Source organism: Phodopus roborovskii, unplaced genomic scaffold, assembly GCF_943737965.1.
Source record: "Phodopus roborovskii unplaced genomic scaffold, PHOROB, whole genome shotgun sequence".
NCBI classification, from domain to species: Eukaryota; Metazoa; Chordata; class Mammalia; order Rodentia; family Cricetidae; genus Phodopus; species Phodopus roborovskii.
This window is the reverse complement of record NW_026126470.1, coordinates 7,076,366-7,096,822: the sequence shown is the minus strand read 5'-3', so window position 1 is coordinate 7,096,822 and position 20,457 is coordinate 7,076,366. Positions and strand designations below refer to the sequence as shown.

Sequence of the window (20,457 nt, the reverse complement as noted above, 5' to 3'; positions counted from 1 at the left end):
CCATGAGAGGGATTCCGTGCTTTATACTGCCTGCATGGCCAGGAACTAGAGATTGGGTAACCCAGAGACCTAGGGCAGAACCATACATGACTGGCAAACAAACAAACAAATAAGTAATAAAATCAATGAAATGATTCCTAATGTTATTCTGCTATACTCACAAATTGGTGCCTTGTACCGTCTTCATCAAAAAGGCTTCCTCTGGCAGCAGATGGGAGCAGATACAGAGACCCACAGCCAGATACTATGCTGAGAGGGAATCTAAATTCTAAGTCTCCATTGGGTCTCTCCCCTTGAAGAGTTGGGGAACCCCTCAGGAAGGGGGGGGATAAAGACTGTAGGAGCAGACGCCAGGAGAACAGAACCCATCGAATCAACTAGGCAGGGGTCAATGGGCTCATAGAGACAGCAAGCACCTGGTCTGCAGGGGTCTTCAGGTGGTCCTCTGCGTACATGTTATGGTTGTTAGCTTGGTGTTTTTGTGGGCTCTTAACAGTGGAAGTGGGTGCATCTGTGACTCTTTCCCTCCTCTTGGGTTGCCTTGTCCAGCCTCCATTGAGATGAGGGCTTTTGTCTTGTCTTTCTGTATCTTGTGTTTCCCACTTTGGCCATTGTGTCTAGGAGGCCTGCTCTTTTCTGAACAGGGAGTAGGGGGAGGGGGAGTGGTTCGGGGAGAGAGGAGGTGGAGGGGAGCACTGAGAGGAGTGGATCGAGAGGAAACAGGAGAATCTATTTTCAACAAAAATAAAAGTCACTTGGACTTCAGAACCTATCAAAAATTAAAAAAATAATAAAGGAAAGAAAAGGAAATGTTCAGTAGTTTCCCCGAGCTTAGACAGGCAGGGGTAACAACAGTAAATTTCAAAGTTTGGCTGTACAACAGCAGTCAGTGTGCAGCATCAGTGTAGTAGTTGCTGATCGGGAGACACTGAGCACACTTACTGTCCTGCAGCCAATGCAGAAATCAGTGACATGGGAAGCTCCCAAGCCAGGGTGGTCCAGTACCATACAGAAAGAGCCAGGAAGCTCGAGATACATCGTCACAGAGAGTGTGCTCTAGCAACATTAAGCTTTGCGTTGGTTACAGATGTGGTGAGGATGTGGAACCAAGATGAACAAAGGTACACCCAGCCTTTGAGTTGGCTCAGTGGTTAAAATACTTGCTTTCAAACCTGAGGACCTGAGTTTGAGCTCAAGACTTGCAAGGTGGAAAGATAGAACTGACTCCAAAGCTGTCCTCTGACTTCACTGCCCCAACAGCAAATCAGTAACCGTAATAATAATTATAATAAACCTCTGGATTTCATTATTAGGGGGAGATTATGCAGATGTTTTGTCATTTTACCTAAGGACAGGGAAAACAGGAGGTCAGATTAAGAATACACTCAGCCATTTACTGTGCCCAGTCTGAGCACAAGGGTATGTTCTTTGTTTTTATACGTATAGGAGGGATTAAGGGAACAAAAGTAAACAAAAAAGGCTTCCAGCTTTCAGACATTGGCTCATTGCTGGGCTGTTCTGCATGGAGAGCTAGAGTATGGTGACCTGTTGGATCACAGCCTGGGGGTGGCACATTAAATCTACTGAACCAGGGACAAAAGTTTCTAAATCTCGTGCCACTTTATCAGCATCTACATTTTCTGGTTTCTTTTACTTCAGAATAAACTGTGGAGAGAACTAAATAGGATTATATCATGCTGATTTCTCAGGATTTCACTTTCGGAGTCATCTTCCTTGGTGGTAAATGTAGAGCATTGTGATGGCAGATTGTAAGGGGAGAAAACTAGCAAAGCAGTCAGGGCAGCCCTGGAGGCTCATGGGCAATGCTAAGAGTCTTGAGCACTACCAGAGGACAACAGCAACAGCAAATGGAGACAGCAGTAGGCATGTGATTAAATGGCAAGTGCTTTGCTTGGTCTGCCCATAGCTTGCCTCTTCATTATGGGTACCTCACATTTCTGTGTTATCGCTGGACACCGGCATCTCAATTATTAATAAACGTTTGGTTTAGACTCTATCAGCTTAATTGCAGGAGGAAGTGGATCACAATCTCACTGTCTTCATGCTTTTACTATTATCAGGTCACACAGGACACTCCAGTTGATCACTAAGATACACAGACAACAGGGAGAATGCTGTTTCAACATCCTGAAGTGGCAGGAAAAACACAACAAAACAACCTTGCCTTGCCCTGTGGTCTCTAAGGCCACACAAGAATGGAATAGGCACATAAGGGATGCCCCAGTGAAACATTTCCAGGAGAGATGATTCGTTTTTGCTTATATGGAGAAGTTGAGAGATAAAAGAGTCTGAGACAGTTTGAAGTTTTAATATCACTATAGTCTTGGATCTGCATTGGAGAGCCTGGAGCATGTCTGGAGACAGAAGTCAAGCTGGTGCTCTGGGTCCTGCATACCTGGCTCTGATTCTCTGTGGGAGATATGGCACAAGAGTTATAAGTGAGATGATAAAATCGTTTTTGTTTTGTTTTGTTTTTTTGGTGCGTGAAAACCATTGAAAGTAAATTTCCAGGAGAACTCTAAATGGCATCAAATCGACAACTTATGCCACCACCTTCCTCCAGCCTCCCTGGGTTTCCGTATATGTTATCATAGGCCAACTGTGGTTATGTGCATCCTGGAGAATTACAGGCAAAAAAAGAAAAACAAAACAAAACAAAGCAAACAAACAAAAAACACCAAAAAACCAAAATGGCCCTTTAAGCTTTTGATTTATCTATTTGGTTTTATGTGCACGAATGTCTTCCTCACATATGTATCTGTACACCACTTGTATTCCTGGAACCAACAGAGGTCAGAAGAGGACACTGGATTCCTGAAACTGGAATAATGAATAGTCGCGAGCCACCATGCGGGTGCTGGGACTCCAGTCTGGGTTATCTGGAAGAGTAGTTGTGCTGTTAACTGCTGAGCCATCACTCCACTCTACCCCATGGCTATTTTATTTGTTAAAAACTCAATTAAAATAACCGTGAGACTTCTATTTTTATATTGAGGTTTCAAGGTTTCTATATTTCTGAACCAGAGGAGAGTAACAACGACAATCTCTCTTTAGCCAGAATTTAAAGTCATGTATAAAGCCTAGAAAGAAAATAGCCCTGCTAGCACCTTGAGTTCAGCCCTTAAACATTAGTCTCAAGCTATGACATACAGAGCTGACATGTGACATGTGTTATATTAAGACAAAGAATAGTCATAGAGGCTGGGATACTGCTTAGTGGCAGAGTGTGTTTGTAGAGGTAGAGGAGCATAATATGGTAGAACCACTTTGGAAAACACTTCAGCCATTTCTCTAAAAATCAGACATGTACTTCTTATATGGTATAGAAGAAAATTTGCTTACTGAATTTGTTCATGGATGTTTGGCAGTTTCATTTATGAGAGTCAAACACGAGATAAAATCCTCATATCCTTCAATAGGTGAGTAGATAAGTGAACTGTAGAAAACTCAAAAACAAAAAAAATAAAAATAGAAAGTTAGTCACAAATTAAAAGTAACATGTTAATAATAATTAAAAAGTTAAAAGTCCTAAATCTTCTGTTCTGTTATATCCTCTGTTCCTCCTATACATGATGTACATTATTATTTTTATTTTCAATGTCTCCAAATGCTACTAAACTCAAGGTAATATAATACATTCATATAAAGGATTATCAGATGAGAAAAATGAAAATTCTCCTTCCTAAATAATGAGACAAAGCTCTGCCTCTTTGGACTACTTTCTGAAGTGTATGTGTAGACAAGCTTGTTTAATACTGTCTCTTAAATTATTGTAAATGTAATGTGCCTGTATTATAAAATGAAACATAAGATACAACAGTTGCCAAATTATGAAAATCTCATAAAAGTATTATTATCACCAAGGTAAAAATAGCTTGAAATCTTATAACACGATGATTTGTGTCATGATAAACCTGACAAAGATTAGTTACAGCTAAACATTTTGAATGATTTAATAAAGTATTCTGTTCCTATTTTGGAGTTGATTTCCAAGAATAATAGGGGTGGAAAATCAGTTTCAAGCAAATATTCAAAAAGTCTCCCCTAAGGTCCAGTGAAGGAATATTTCACAATATCAACAAGCAGCAATAGCAAAGCAACAGGAGACTAGGAAAATAAACAAAAGTATAATACTAGGCATATCAAATTAGTCACAGGTCAAGATCAAGGCCTTTATCTTTTAGGATAATGTATTTTCCTTCCTGGAAAGTCTGTTAGGATTACTGCCTTTTCTCTCCACCTTTGTATTATCTACTCATTAAAACACAGAGATGGTGGGCCCTTTATACTTCTTACTACCAATAAATTGACAAATGGAAGATGGAGACTGATAAATTAAAAATAGATAATACCTGAGAAGTTCCCACCAGACAGCAACGAAAAGGCTGATCTTTTTGAAGAGTTCTTTCTAAGGATGATGATCAGAAGTGATGTGGATGTAGGGATCCTTAGAGATAGACAGTCCATGGTGTGGTATTTTTTTTAATTTTATTTTTGTTGTTTGTTTTCTGATTTTTTTTTGACAGAGTCTTACTATGTAGCTTAGTCTGGCCTTGAAAATATGATCCTCATGTCTCAGCACCCCAAAGATTGGAGCTGTAGCAACACCTTACCATATTCAATCTTGGAGATAGTCTGTAAATATTTTCTTTTAATCCAAAATGAAGTTATTCTGTGAAGGTTGAATATACATGAGGCAGTAGCTTACCAAATGTTTAAAGATGGAAATAAGACATGTATTTAAATATTAAGGAGAGTAAAGGCCATCAAATGAAAACAGAGGAAATCTAAGCAAGAGAAGACAAAAATATTGAAAAGACAATCACCGCATTAAATGACATACTTTGTGTGGAAATGAAACCCACAGACTGATAATAGTGAGGATGTTATAGAACTGGAATTAAATTAAGAATAGTTTGAGCATCCTTAGGATTTTAATTGAAGGGAAGAGCAGTTGAGCATATTTTTCTCAACACCTCCCTTCCTTATTTAATCAGCATTCTATAACACATAAAAGCAACGGGACAAAGGACACTTTCATGCCAGGATCTTCTACCTTACACTTTGCCCACCTCCACAGTGGATGTAATAACTAGTTCCAAAATGATTATTTACAAAGCATTATGTCTAGAATAGAGCAGTGGGTATTCTTAGGGGATATCATATACTTCAAATGATTGTCATGAAATTAAATGTGAAGTTATGTATCCAATGATGTTTTAAGATGATATTCTGTATTTTTCCTGTCTTCTGTTTTTGTTTACCTTTTGTCCACTTAAGGGGGCTGTTTTCTAATGTGGTCATCAAATCAGACACGGTAGAATGGAAGGGAGACAGAAGGTCTGGATGTTTTATGAAAGCCTGTGTTTAAAAGTCTCAGGAGGAAATCACTGTGTATTGTAGATACAGAGTCATACAGTACCCATTGTACTTGAGAGTAGTAAATTGACTTCAGTCTGCAAAGACTTCTTGTTTTAGCAATTAGGGAATGTTGCTTAGAAGGAAATCTCTGGGATTGAGGTGAGCAACATTTATTCTCTGCGTTCATTTTAATGCTGAGGAGGCTGAAGAATTAGAGGGTAGAATGGCTTGTGAAGTGCTGTTGTGGTTTGAATGTGGTAATGTCCCCTTTAACCACATGGCTGGACCACTTGATTTCAAGCTGACAGCACTGTCTGGGAAGGAACTCGTAGGAAGTAGAACCTCAATAGAGGAAGTAGGTCACTGAGGTAGATGGAAAGGAAATGCCCCCAAAGGAGAAGGTGTGGCCTTGTTTGAGGAAGTATAAGTATATCACTGTGGGAGTGGGCTTTGTGGTCTCATATATGTGCAAGCCACGCCCAGTGTCACAGACCACTTCCTGTTGCCTGCAAGTCAAGATGTAGGGCACTCGACTTTTTATCCAGCATCATGTCTGCCTTCCTGCAACCGTGTCATACCATGATGATAATGGATTAAAGCTCTGAAAACGTAAACCACCCCAATTTAATGATTTTCCTTCATAAGAGACCCTAACTAAGACAACTAAGACAAGTGCTTTCCTAGTGTGTGTGCGGTATGACCAATCAGTCTCTTGCTTATCCGGTCATGTCTTCCTTGCCGGCTGCCATGACTTTTCCACCATGTTGGACCCTATCCCTTTGTCATTGTAAGTCAATATAAACCTGTACTCTTTTTAAGTGGTTTCTGTCAGATTGTTTAATCACAGCAATGCAAAAGCAATGAAGACAGGTGTTTTGGTCTGTAAAGGTCACTGTGGCCTCTAACCGTGGATGATCCCTTAGTTCTGGCAATGCTGTACAGTAGGAGAGTTGAGAACACTAGCAGAGGTTTGGGATAACTCAAATCTGAAGACCAGATACCTATAGTTTAATTTATTGACACCTGCTTCAGTACTCCTACAAGTCTTATCTATAGTTCCAGAAGGGGTATGTGGTAGTTCAGAGGTAAAGCCCTGCCCAGCACATATGGGGCCCAAGAAATGAAAGAAGAGAATACTTCTTAGTCTGGTAAGTTTTGAAAGACTACAGAGATAAGACCTAAGGGGGATAGAAAAAAATCAGTCATGTGGAAACTATTTTATTCAAATTTGTGTATCTCCAATGAATACATTTATACTGAAGTCTCTCACTTAGGAGTATATACAGGCTTGCATCACTAGCACAGAAAGGAACTCAAACTCTAGGTCCATGACCACATGTTTTCATTCTTGCTGCTAAAAATCCATCTGCGTCATCAGGCTTCTACATAAAGAATTTAAGAATTGAAAATGACTTAACACTCAGGTGTTGCATGTCATAGAAAGTCTGAGTTGACAGACAGCCTCTTCAGCCTCTTTTTTCTCTGGTTCTATTCTTTGCCTTAACTTTGTTTACATAGCAGCAATATATATATATATATATATATATATATATATATATATATATGCCAAGAATCAAAATAAATTTTATGTCTTTAAAATAAGAACTTAAGAGAAACTTTTAACATTTATCTTCAAAATTAGTTGTGAGCTACATGATGGGTTTTATTGTAAGACTTGTCACATTACATGTCAAGAGCTGACAATGCATCAGTCACTGAAACTTATCATGGGCTTTGGTACTGGGTATCTGGTGGATAACTCCACAAAATGCTTAGAGGATAACAGCTAAGAAAATAACTGATATCTGTGTTGTTTTCAGAAAAAAAAAATCTTATGTACTCCTTAGGTAATTAAGAAAAGCTTGCAGGCTGAGATCATGGTATTTGGGAATGAAACAGAGCTCTGTTCAATTTCTCATTCAGCTTGAAGGTAATGTTAAGTGGTTTAAAGATAACATAAAGATTATCACATTAGAAACACAAAGTTACTCAAGACAATGTTCCCTGAAAAATTCATTTTCTGTCTTTACACATTCATAAGACGTTTAATTCCAAGAGGAGATTTAATGTCTATCTAAAGCTAATGGAAGAGTGAAGACAGATTTCTTCTTAATCCCCTTGAAGCAATGAAGGTAATTTAAAGCTTAATATAACAGTGAAGATTAAGAATTTTATGAAATCCAGGTGGATAAACACTATCTATATTATATCATTAAAATGCATTCATTTTTAAAAATATGATTTAATTTGGTTTTAAAATATAAGTCAAGAATTAAATACCCTGGATTTTAGTAATTTATTCTTTACCATTACTTCCTGATAGAGAAATTTTGTCGGTCTTATATTACCCTCTAATGAAGTTAAAAATGTTTGTGTAGTTCCAAGCCTCAGTTCTGATCACCACTTTTGTTATTTTGAGAGCTGTTCAAAATGAAATTTAAATTTGTTTAGAAGAGCTTTTTTTCTCCCTGAGGGGGAAAAAATCCCAATACTACAGTGCTGTTAAACTATCTTACTAATGGGATGAATGGGAGCTTGGATTTTATTTAGAGACATCAACCAAACAGTTATTCTTAACTTTTAAAAAGATTTATTCATTTTATTTTGTGAATATTTTGTCTGCATCTTTGTCTGTACATCACATGCATGCTTTGTGTCTGTGTAGGTCAGAAGAGGGCACAGATTCTCTGGAAGTGGAGTAAATAATGGTTATAAACTACCATGTTCATGGAGCCTAGCTCCTCTGCAAGAGCAACAAGTGCTCTTAAATCTTGTCATCCCTCCATCCCCTAAGTAATAGTTCTTAATGTTTATTACGTTTTTAAAATATGCTAGTATTCTATGTAACAATGATTAATTTCCATTTCTGGATTAAGTTAAGCATTCAGATGAGAGATTTTTTAAAAGTCACATATAAAGATGTGTATTATCCTGGGAGTAGTAGTGTTGGTTCGCTACACAGAATATATAGTTAAAAATTGCTTTACAAAAATCTATTTCTCTTCAAAATATTTTTATTTATTCTTTGAGAATTTCATATATACATATAAAAAATTTGATTACATCTACTCACATTCTAGTCACATTTCAGTCCCCAATTCTCCCATGTACCCTACCACAGTGCCTAGCTTTATAATCCATTTTACTCTTTTTTTTTTAAAATAACCTACTGAGTCCAGTTTCTGTTGCCCATAAGTATGTGGGTGCAGGACCATTCCCTGAAGCACCAGGAGATCTACTCCCTGAATAGACTGGCTTCTCCCTCCCTAGAAGCACAAGATCTTATGAACCTGGAATTATAGATAGTTTGGGAGATGCCATGTGTTGCTGGGAATTGAACCCAAGTTCTCTGGAAGAGTAGCCAAGGCAATTAAACATCTGACTCATCTCTCCACCCACAATCTGCTTCTCTTTGAAAAATAAATTATATCAAAGGAGATGTGAAAATTACGATTAAATTTGAAATTAGACAAATTATTTTCAATTATTCTTTTAAGTCTATTTTTGCTCAGAATTAAATGTACAGAGAATTATTATTGATTTTTAATTTAGCTTACAAACTCAAATGTTTCCATATGGGATTTTGTATATTGTTCATTTTGATTGATTGTCTCAAGCTCCCATGATGGGACATGTCATTCTGTAAATATGTTTCTTTCATTGTTAATTAATAAAGCACTGTTAGCCAATAGGAAAGCAAGATAGATGGAACTAGGAGACAAGGAGGTTTCCGGAGGAGGTAGGAGGAAGATTCAAAATGTAGGACCTAGAGAACACAACTCCGGAGCCTCTCTCCAAGTAAGATAAGACCACGTGGAAATACATAGATTAATAGAGATGGGTTAATATTTAAGACAGAGCTAGCCAACAGGCCAACAGCTTTATATCCATACAGTGCCTCTGTGTGTTATTTGGGGCTGGCACAGCAGTGGGACCAGGCTGGTGGGAAAATATGCTCGTAATACTCCCATATCTCTCTTCCCCCTTTCTATTTGCTCTGTATTCATCCTCCACATCTTCCCTTAGAGTTCCCTCCTTTCCCCCTTGTCACTGGTGTCCATTTCTTGTTTCTGACTTCTGCCTATATCTCCTCCTACGTGGATATGCATATTACTTGTTAGAGGCTAGGATCCATATACAAGATAAATGTCTATGTTTATCTAGTTTGTTAATGAAGGAAATATTTAGTTGATTTGTTTTTGTAGAACTGGGGATTGAACTCAGTATCTTGCAAGTATTCTACCACAGAGTATGTACATCTCTTAAGGAAAGGCTTACAATAAAGACTCAACTATTCTTTTAAATAATTCTTTCAATGGTATATGCCTTTCCCACCAACATTTACAGACTTTCTGGGATAAGACTACTCTAAATTATGTTCATTATGATTTTTTTTAAGTTGACTAAAGCCTTCTGAAGATAGGAAATGTGACTTATTTGTCTTGCTACCTGTCACATGTAGCATAATCCTTAAAATTTAGCTTACCTATTTAGTCTAACACATAAGTAGATGAAATATGAATTTTTCTATATTAATCATCTTTAGGACATCTACAGATTTTCAAGCTATTGTATTTTTATTTTCTACTAGAAACATATTTTCCTGTTTGCTAATAGAGTTTTAATCCAATTAATTTAAAAGAAAATATCAACTAAATTATATCTAAAAGTTACTTATTAGATATCCATTTTACAAAAAAGAAGAAAAGAAATACAAGTTTATAGTATCTGAGATGTTTATGTACTTGGGGAGTTATTAAATAATAGTACTGCTTAGTAAAGACAATGTTAACTAGACTATGAAGCTCTTTAAACTAACATATGACATGTAGATTTAGTGAAAAAGGCAATAGAATCAATTTTGGTTCTTAATCAGGAGTTTAGGATTTAGAATAAATGAGTTTCCAAATGTGATAAGAATCACTTGAGTGTTGATGCAAGTAGGTATGAGCTATAGCATGAAAACTCGATATAGAGAGATCTAAATACAATGTGTGTAATAGGAAATATTGACAAGGGAGTATACAGGGTAAAGAGACATTGAACTTGAAATTTCATGTTGATGAGGATGACAACATGTTGGCAATATCTTGATTAATAGATGATATATAAAATAAGATTGTTTCTAATTTAAATTTTGAAAAGGGGAAAAAAGAGCTTGGGCTATTTTTTAAGCTCTTTTAAGCTCAGTACACTTGAAACAGCAGCAGTAACTCAAATGTACACCTTGAAGTCTGTAAAAAGGAGCATGTTTGGGAATATGGAGGTCGGCACAGAACTATTAACCCTCACAAGTTAGGAAGCATGCTTCAGTCGGTCAGAGCTGTTTAGGAGAGAATGTTTTTTATATGTTAAGACATAAGAACAGAGTTGCACTGACTTCAACAACCAAAAAAGAGAGCTAGAAGCTTCGAGTGTGAACTCTAAGGAGATAGAAGGAGAAAGAAATGCATGCTGTAGAAGAGACAAGCAGGCTGTGATCTGAGATGTAAGACTTAGTGGGTCTGAAGGAAGGAGATGTGGTTAGTGGTACACAGCCACCCACTCCCAGCAGCGCATTGCAGACTTACAGGGATTTAATGAACCAGTTTATGCACATAATCATTAAAAACTTGAGATGCACTTAAATCACATAAATTCCCAAATAAACAACATTTCTAAAACACAAAGCTAACACAACAGAAATATAATCAACTTCCAGGTCTTTCGATATCCACTAATGTTATCCAAACTTCTTCAGCTTTAATATATATTTCACATGATTGGGTAAAAACTAGACAGCGATGCTCTGCTCACTCTCCTTCTACTAAGCCTGCAAGTGTGCAAGTGATATCACCTTGTCAATGGTGTGAACAGCTTTTTTTTTTCTGAATCAGTCTTAATTTTCAACTACCCAAAGAATAGTTTTTTAATGTTTTACAGTCTTCCTACATAACACCTGTACACATATTTAAGTTTCATATGCATCCCTAATCCCATCAGTTTCTTATTTTCAAATAAGAAAAATAAAGACTTTTAAAGGGAGGATACAGTAAACATTTAACCATGTTCTCTACTGTGTTGCTATGTCGTTTGAAATCAACAATGTCGGGAGCATTTACTCCATGAAGATGCTAACTATTGTAAATAAGGCTTGATTCTGAGTCTGTATTACTATAAGAGACTAGCAAACTGATTCTCTTAGGCCAGATTAACCTATTGTGTGCTTCTAAAAACTAGTTTGATTTTTTTTTTTTTTTTTTGAGGTAGGACTTTGCTTTGAAGCCCAGGCTAGCCTTAAATCTCAATATATAGCCTAGGCTGGACTTGAATTCATGTTCCTTCTGCCTCAGCTTCCTAAGTGCTAGGATTCTAAGCTACAGGCATGTGCCAACATGCCAGGCGCACTGTTTCTCTTTGTTCCATTTTAATGCATGTTGTAGCAGAAACATCCTTATTCATTCATATATTGTTCAAGGATGTTTTTGTAGTATAGTGGCAGCAAGACGTCATGCTGTGACAGAGTATATGGGTTAAAATGTTCACTGTGTCCTTGTAGCAAAAGTTTATGCTGATTTTCTATCACAGTAAATTGATGGAGAGTATTAGTATTGCATATTCCACTTAAAGATGTTGTTGTCAGTCCAGATGTTACATAGGAAAATTGCTGACGGTTGGGAAATGTTTCCTTGGCACCCAAAAATTATGGTGGCTGAGTCAGCAAAAAAGCTGCTGACACCTCTGACACAGGTGTCATGCTCTGACATCTGTCTCTGTGCTGTCATTTGCCTCATAATATAAACAAAATTCCCACTGTTATCTACGCAAGTGTTACACTTCTTTGTCAGTTACAAACACAGATTAGCTCTGGACAGACACAAGTGTTCTGGAAAAATCAACACAAGTTCTCTATGAGAACTTGCTGGGTTCATTTAATTTCCCATGGTGAGTACTGCATATTTCATTATGCTTGTAGGCTAAGTGCTACATATCCTTTATGTTGATACACTTCCCTAAGCCTCTGGGCCCACTTTACACTGACTCTGCTGTTCTGGGTTGACCAGAACTCTCTCTGCTGTATAGTGGTCATAGCAACAGTGGAGCTGGAGCTCTAGTGCCAGGTGAAAATAGAACAAGCTGGTAAGTGTATTTATCATGCAGAAAACACAGTCAAAATGTTCCCAGGGAAATTAACTGCTTATTTTAATATTTATGTATTCTTTTTTGCTTAAAGTATTTAATTGATCACTTGCTCTTCAGTGTGTGTTATTTTAAATGTGGCATAAAATATCAGTCCTTTGTATTGGTGTTTTTTATGTCTGCAGGTTTAACCAACTATAGACGACCAAAATATGAAATTTCATCTGCATTAGATGTATATATGCATCTATAACCCTTTGTGTTTAATCCCTTACTAGTATAGCATAGCACGCTGCAATTAATCTTGAGATGGTTTGGAGTTCGCTGGAGAATGTGCACAGATGTGCAGATGTTGTGCCATTTGACTTCAGCAGCCACAGCTGTGGTATTCCAGGAGGGTGCTGGATGAAACCAGCTCTAGATTTTGAGGGATTAAAATTGAGTCATAGCACATTTCATAATTTATAATCTGATACAGAATGTAAGTGATAACAATACACAAACAAATGCATAACTTCAAATTCTAGAGACCGTGGAGATGGTGACTAACAGGGGTGAGGCTGACTGGATGCTCTCATTCAGAGTACTCTTGAAGGCTTGTTGAGGAAGAGAATCCCAGCTGAGCACAGCCTTGGGACTGGGAGACTGGGCTTGGCAAAGGAAAAGTCTACACAAATATCCCTAGGACTTAATTTTTTTAAAAAAATTAATCCCCTGTAATAAAAGAAAATCACTTTCAATTGCTTCATTAATTATAAAAGAAACTTAAGTTTTAAGTAGTATTACTTTGGATATAGGGAGTTGCCTTCCTCTGAAAAGCTCAAAGTTAATCATGTGTGGTACTTAATTTCCCAAGTTTCCTTTTAAAATGGGTGTGGAATTCTCTGTGTGTTTACACATGACCTTCATTAAGGCTAATAATTTCTTCATTTAGATTTTGGCTTTACATGATTCTGGTTGCTACCCAGCATTTTATGTCAAAGAGCAATAATTCCTTTTCTTCCTACTCTGTTCTCGAGTCTCTAAGGCATCCTTCGGAGCAGACAGGAAGTACTTCACACACTCACCTCATTTTGCTTGCATTTTCTTAATTTGTCAGACCTTTAGAGCCAGCAGGTCAGGCGGCTAGCTTCTTGTTATCTTAAAAACACTGGGTAAGTTCCATGTTACTGTGGAGACCTATCTTCTGAGAAATGAGGAAGTATTTGTCTTAATTTTTAAAATTATCTTCGTTACATAATTTATTTTTAATCTGGGAATTTATCCCTTTATTTTAATCTTTCTAATATTTGGGAATATTTTCTTTTTTATTTAAATTAGAGACAATCTTATTTTATATATCAATCCCAGCTCCCTCCCATCCTCCCATGGACCCCACCAACCCCTATCCCATCCCTCTTCTGCTCCATAGAAATGGAGGGACCTTCCATGGGGTGTTATCAAAGTCTGCCACATCATTTGGGGTAGGGCCTATGCCCTCCGCCATGTGTCTAGGCTGAGAGAGTATCTGTCTATAGGGAATGGGCTCCCAACATCCATTTGTACACTAGGGATAAATACTGTTCCACTACCAGAGGCCCCATAGACTGCCCAGGTCTAATAACGGACACCCACATTCAGGGACCCTGGTTCCATCCTATGCTGGTTTCCCAGGTGTCAGTCCGGTATCCATGAGCTCCCCCTTGTTCAGGTCAGCTGTTTCTGTGGGTTTCCCCAGCCTGGTCTTGGCCCCTTTACTCATCACTCCTCCTTCTCTTCAACTGTATTCAAGGAGTTCAGCTCAGTGCTTAGCTGTGCTTCTACTTCTGTCAACTACTGGATGAAAGCTCTAGGATGGCATATAAGGTAGTCATCAATCTCATTATTGGGGAAGGGCATTTAAGGTAGCCTCTCCACTATTACTTAGATTGTTAGTTGGGGTCATCCTTGTAGATCTCTGCACATTTCTCTAGAGGCGAATGATTCTTTTTTAAAAAACAAAACACTGTCAGTTGTAAGTTGTTCAAATAATAGAGATTCAGGCTAAATTTTGTGAACATTTGGGAATGCTCACTGAAGTGCCTGTTACTTCTGTCTCTCCTATACTGATTCTTCTACATTTAAGCTTTGTTTATTTTTTTTATTTAATTTATTATTTTACATGCCGATCCCAGTTCCCTCTCCCTCACTCCCTTCCTTTTACCCTCTCTGCCCTCTCACATGCACTCTAACCACCCTCCCCTCCCATCCCCCCACCTCAATTCCATATGTAGGGGAATGCCATCCAGTTGGGGTCATATAGATCTGACAGGTCATGTGAAGTAGGGACTAGGGCTTCTCTACTGTCTCTAGGTTAAGGCAGTTATCCCTCCATGGGGGATGTGTTTGCAAAGTCCTTTTGTGCACCAGGGATACATCCTGGCTCCACTGTCTGAGGTCCCTTTGACTGCTCAGTCCTTCTGGCTGAGACCCATATTCAGGGGGGCCTGAGTCAGTCCCATGCTGGCTTCCCAGCTTTCAGTCTGGGGGCCCGTTAGCTCCTCCTTGTTCAGGTAAGCTGTCTCTATGTGTTTCTGCAGCCTGGTCTAGTCCTCTCTATCTGCATCTAGGTTCTCGTTTGACTCAGTGTTTATGTATGGGTGTTTGCTCCTGTTTCCAACAGGTACTAGATGAGGGCTCCATGGATAAGTTAGTTGTTGATCTCACTCTCTGGGAAAGGCATTTATGGTAGTCTTTCCACGGATGCTCAAATTGTTAGTTGGCGGCAGTCTTGTAGTTCTCTAGACCTTTCTTTGTGTTCAATTTTATCTTCAAACCAATATTGGTTTGTTCTCTCTCTCTCTCTCTCTCTCTCTCTCTCTCTCTCTCTCTCTCTCTCTCTCTCTCGTCTTCTATTCCTAACCGGGCTCAATCTTCCTAGTCGCGTGCGTTTTCCTTTCCTCCCTCCTCGTTTTCTCCTACTTCTCTCTCCATTCGCTGCCCCCACCCACTTCCCCTGTGCTCTGGGGGACTTGTTCCTTCCTGGTTCTGTGAGGGACTTTATATGAATCTCTTAGAATACACCTTGTATCCTAGTTCCTCTGACGGTGTGAACTATAGGCTGGTGATCCTTTGCTCTAGGTCTAAAATCCATATATGAGTGAGTACATACTATGTTCCTCTTTTTGTGACTGGGTTACCTCATTCAGGATGGTTTCTTCAGGTGCCATCCACTTGCCTGCGAATTTCAAGATACCATTATTTTTTTCTGCAGAGTAGTATTCCATTATGTAGATGTGCCACATCTTCATTATCCATTCTTCAATTGAGGGGCATCTAGGTTGCTTCCAGGTTCTTGCTATTACCTAGGAAGAATTAAAAAGGACTCCTGAAGAGAGTCAGCCCCAGTCTCCAAAGAAAACCACATCCATTTTTCCTATCAAAAATGGTTCCAAAGAAAATAGGATCTACGAGGAACATGACCAAGAGCCCCAGGATCTCTTTGCAGATGCCACGGCAGAACTATCCCTGGACAGCATACACAAAATAACCAGAAGATGATGCCAGCCAAAACTCAGTCCTCATGCTCCATAAGAAGCCGCAAATTCTCCTAAGCCACAGCCAAGCTATGAGGAGCTAGAGGAAGAAGAGCAGGAGGACCAGTTTGACCTGACAGTTGGTATTACTGATCCCAAGGAGATGGGATGTTATGAATGCCTATGTAGCCTACAAAGTCACAACACAGACTAACTTACCGATGTTCAGAAGTAAGCAGTTTTCAGTGAAAAGAAGATTCAGTGACTTTTTGGGTCTTTACGAGAAGCTCTCAGAGAAACACTCTCAAAATGGCTTCATTGTCCCGTGTGTCATCCCCACCCCCACCCCGGTCTGAGAAGAGCTTAATAGGAATGACAAAAGTGAATGTTGGGAAGGAAGATTCTTCTTCTGTAGAATTTCTTGAAAAAAAGGAGGGCTGCTTTGGAAAGGTACCTTCAAAGAATTGTGAATCATCCTACCATGTTACAACACCCAGATGTCAGGGAGTTTTTAGAAAAAGAAGAGCTGCCACCTGCCGTGGGTGCACAGGGTTTGAGTGGTGCTGGTCTCATTAAGATGTTCAACAAAGCTACAGACGCAGTCAGCAAGATGACCATCATGATGAATCAGTCGGACATTTGATATGAGGAGAAGCTCCAGGAGGTGGAGCAGCGCCTATTGAAGCTGCATGGTGTGGTAGAGACTCTAGTCAACCACAGGAAAGAGCTAGCTCTGAACACAGCCCAGTTTGCCAAGAATCTAGCCATGCTTGAGAGCTCTGAGGACAACACGGCGCTGTCATGAGTTCTCTCCCAGCTGTTTGAGGTGGAAGAAAAGATTGAGCAGCTCCACCAGGAACAGGCCACCAATGACATCTTCCTCCTTGCTGAACTCCTGAGTGACTACATTCACCTCCTAGCAATGGTGCGAGATGCCTTTGACCAGCGCGGGAAGACAAGGCAGGGTTGGCAGGATGCACAGGCTATGCTACAGAAGAAGTGGCAGTTTGAGGCTTGCCTGCTGAGGGCCAACAAGCCCTACAAACTGCAGCGAGCTAAGGATGAGATTACGGAGGGGGACTTTGAGAGGATTTCAACAGTTGTCCGAAAAGAAGTGATTCGATTTGAGAAAGAGAAATCCAATGACTTTAAAAACCACGTGATCAAGTGCCTGGAGACACTCCCACATTCCCAGCAGCAGTTAGCAAAATACTGGGAAGCCTTCCTTCCTGAGGCGAAAGCCATCTCCTGTGGGACCAAGGACTCCAGAGCCCACCTGAGTGATGCTGCCTTTATATACGCTGTACTCCTCCCCCTCGATGGACCCCACCTGACTCACCCAGCCTTGGCTGTACTTTAGCCCTTTCCACTCTGCCCCCACAAACTGTTCCCAGTTCCTCTAACCAATATTCCATTTAGCTTCCACATATATTTCTTACCTAAGAGAATAGTTTCCTGCTTTAAACAAAAGACCTACACTAGGTGGTGGAATTATAGGTTAAGGGTGGAGTGTTGATATAAATGTATAAATACAAATGTATATTTTTCAGGCTGTGGTTTGTTTAGGAGCTGGGAATAACATTTTCTGTTACTCCCGATGGTGCCATAAAAGATTATGTAATAAAATATTGGAAAATCAAAAAAACAAAAACAAAAACAAAAACAAAAAACAAACCATAAAAAACTCCAAGAAATCAATATACTGGGCATTAATATACTTTCATTGTGTAAATCACTCATTTTCTGAAACTGTTTGCTTCTATACTATCTTTAGGACTTTCTTTGAAATGCTTCTAAAACCTTAACAGAAAAACTTTAACATTTCTCTTCTGAAGAGTTAGAAGGCAGAATTAGTCATGGCCACAGATTACAAACAATGAACTGGGAAACAGAAGCACAGAAGGGAGGACTGGTCTCTGTATACAGATGTTACTAACTGCTCTCTATATATAGATGCTACTTGCTAACACTTGGTCCATTTATATTAGTGGACATCTTCAGCCGTGGCACAGGCCCATTAACATTTGAGTTTTGGAGGAACATTTTGGAGAAACAGGGCTTACAGTCTGAGTCCAGTTAAATGAAATATCTGATAAACCAATAACTGATCCTTGAAGAATCAAATATAAAATCTCTGCAGCATTATATTTATGAGAGTCAGGAGATAATCATAGATCCCATAATGAGGATCTTAATGAAGAGTTAGGAAGACAAAACCATTTCAAGATAACTCAGATTTCAGATTCTGCTCAAAAGAATGAAGTCATTATTTTAATTGTAATCACCGAGAAAAATATGTTTGTGACTACTAACATGGACGATTTCAATAAGAAACAAGAAAATATGGAGCAGAATCAGATGGAAAGTCTATACCTAAATAGCTTCATCTGAATTTACAAAAATCATGAATACATTAATAGCAGAATGGGAATGAAGAAATTGCGACTTTGAAAAAGCAAGAAAATAAGAATTCAGAAAATTGGGGTTAGGGATTTAGCTCAGTGGTAGAGCGCTTGGCTAGCAAGCGCAAGGCCCTGGGTTTGGTCCTCAGCTACAGGGAGAAAAAAAGAATTCAGAAAATTGAACACATGCAATGTTCTATTTAAAAATCAAAAGATTTGATAGAACTGCGTAGGAGTTAGAAAAAAGGAATGAGACTGAGGTAGAAAAATTAGATGAAAAAATTGGATGAACACATCTTCAACTTGGTATAATACTCAATATTATAGATTCAAAAGGCTTAGTATACACAGACCAAGTTAGATAGAAATTAAATTGTTTGACTAATCACAGTCAAACTTAAAAAAAAAAAAAACACTCAAAAGCAATGTAGAACCTTGAATGTATTAAAAGAAAAGTAACCATTATCCACTGATTGAGAAAAGTCAATTATTTTTTTTTGTCAGACATCACAGGATAAGGGAATAACAACTTTAATGTACCAAAGTAATAATGGAATCAGAAAAAATTATAGATAACAGACCTGAGGAATTAGGTAGAAGTGATAGAATTATAGAAGGAAAGCTAAGAGTGGAAAGATGTTGTGGAATGGAAAAATGATGCAAACTGCCAAATGCTGCTAGAACATCAAAGTAAGAGGGTTTGCCATTGAACTGAATAATCTGAAATAAAAAAAAATTCTTGACAGGGACAGATGTGGTGGAATGATGGGCTCACAGCTTCTTCAGAGTTGAATTCAGAGAGGATAAGGAATTGGGAATTTCAAATAAAGACAAATTTTTCAAAGAATTCTACTTTGTTTAGGCAGGCAAGAAATAAAGTAGTAAATAACGAGAACAATGTGAATAAAGAGAATATTTTTTGTTAACGTGTTATTATATCATTATAATGGAAGGTTAAATAAAATTGAGACATATGGTAGAGAGTACTGTCCAGTGCCATCAGATCCATGGACCAAAATACAAAAACTGAAGCAGTCATTTGAACAAAAATTAAAAAAATTATTCAAAAAGATTAGGGACTTAACATTTCATATAACATTTATGTCATGTTGACTTTAATGTTCATGACGTGATCATTTTCAATGTAATAATTGAAAAGTACACTCACTAAAGTTATGTAAAACAGGGATTTTGTGATATAGTGATTCAATTTGTTCATTTGAGTTTTAATGTATAAATATTTCTCAAATAATGGATTAGTTGTCTTTCTAAAACTACCCTTGTAGTGTTTTTTTTTAAAGCTAGATATACATTTTTATAATAAAAGTGATGTGATTAGATGTTAGTTATTTATCCTGAGTTATACACCCCTGGACTGTAACACTCATTGCCTGAGAAGGTTCAGTTACCTAGGTTTTTATTCCGTGAGAACACACATTCCAGTGATTAACACAAGATTCTGGAATTCATCTCCCATTATGAAGTATACCTAGAGATTGGAGTGGAAACAGCCTCTGGCTCACACTCCACACCCTCATCTACCATCAGGGAGGGTAGGACAGGAAGGCTCACTTGGCATCAAGTACAAAAGCAATGGGGTAATGGAGACCCTCAGACACAAGCATTACCACCAGTGATTAAGTGAATATCCTGGCGTCACTCACAGCTATAGGGATGAAAAGAAACATCCAACAGCTACAGTGTGGTGGTAAGTTTCCAACAACATTTTTATCCAGAATTTCTCACACTAACTATATCTCTGTTGTGAAGCATTGCATTCTATGTGTGTATTCATATATGAGGACTTATAATTATTGTTTATCTTTTAGTCCTGAATATACTGAAGGCAGATCAGTGCCTCTGCTTTTGTTGTTAATGGACAGTTCTCAATAAGTAGACTAAAAATGGATTTGCTAACAGCCAGTAATATTTCCATGCCATCTATGTTTTCACTAAGCATATATCAAGATATCTGAAAAACTGCCTGGGTTCTGAATAAACACAGACAAATTTTTCTTATTCTTATTCCCTGAAGAATATTGTGAAATAACCATTAACAT

The 20,457-nt window shown here is 38.3% G+C and overlaps 1 pseudogene; it reads left to right on the top strand.

The window, feature by feature from the left end:
* Positions 1-17,355, top strand: part of LOC127227316 (sorting nexin-1-like) — a 42,478-nt pseudogene extending 25,123 nt beyond the window's left edge.
* The last annotated feature ends 3,102 nt before the right edge of the window (positions 17,356-20,457 follow it).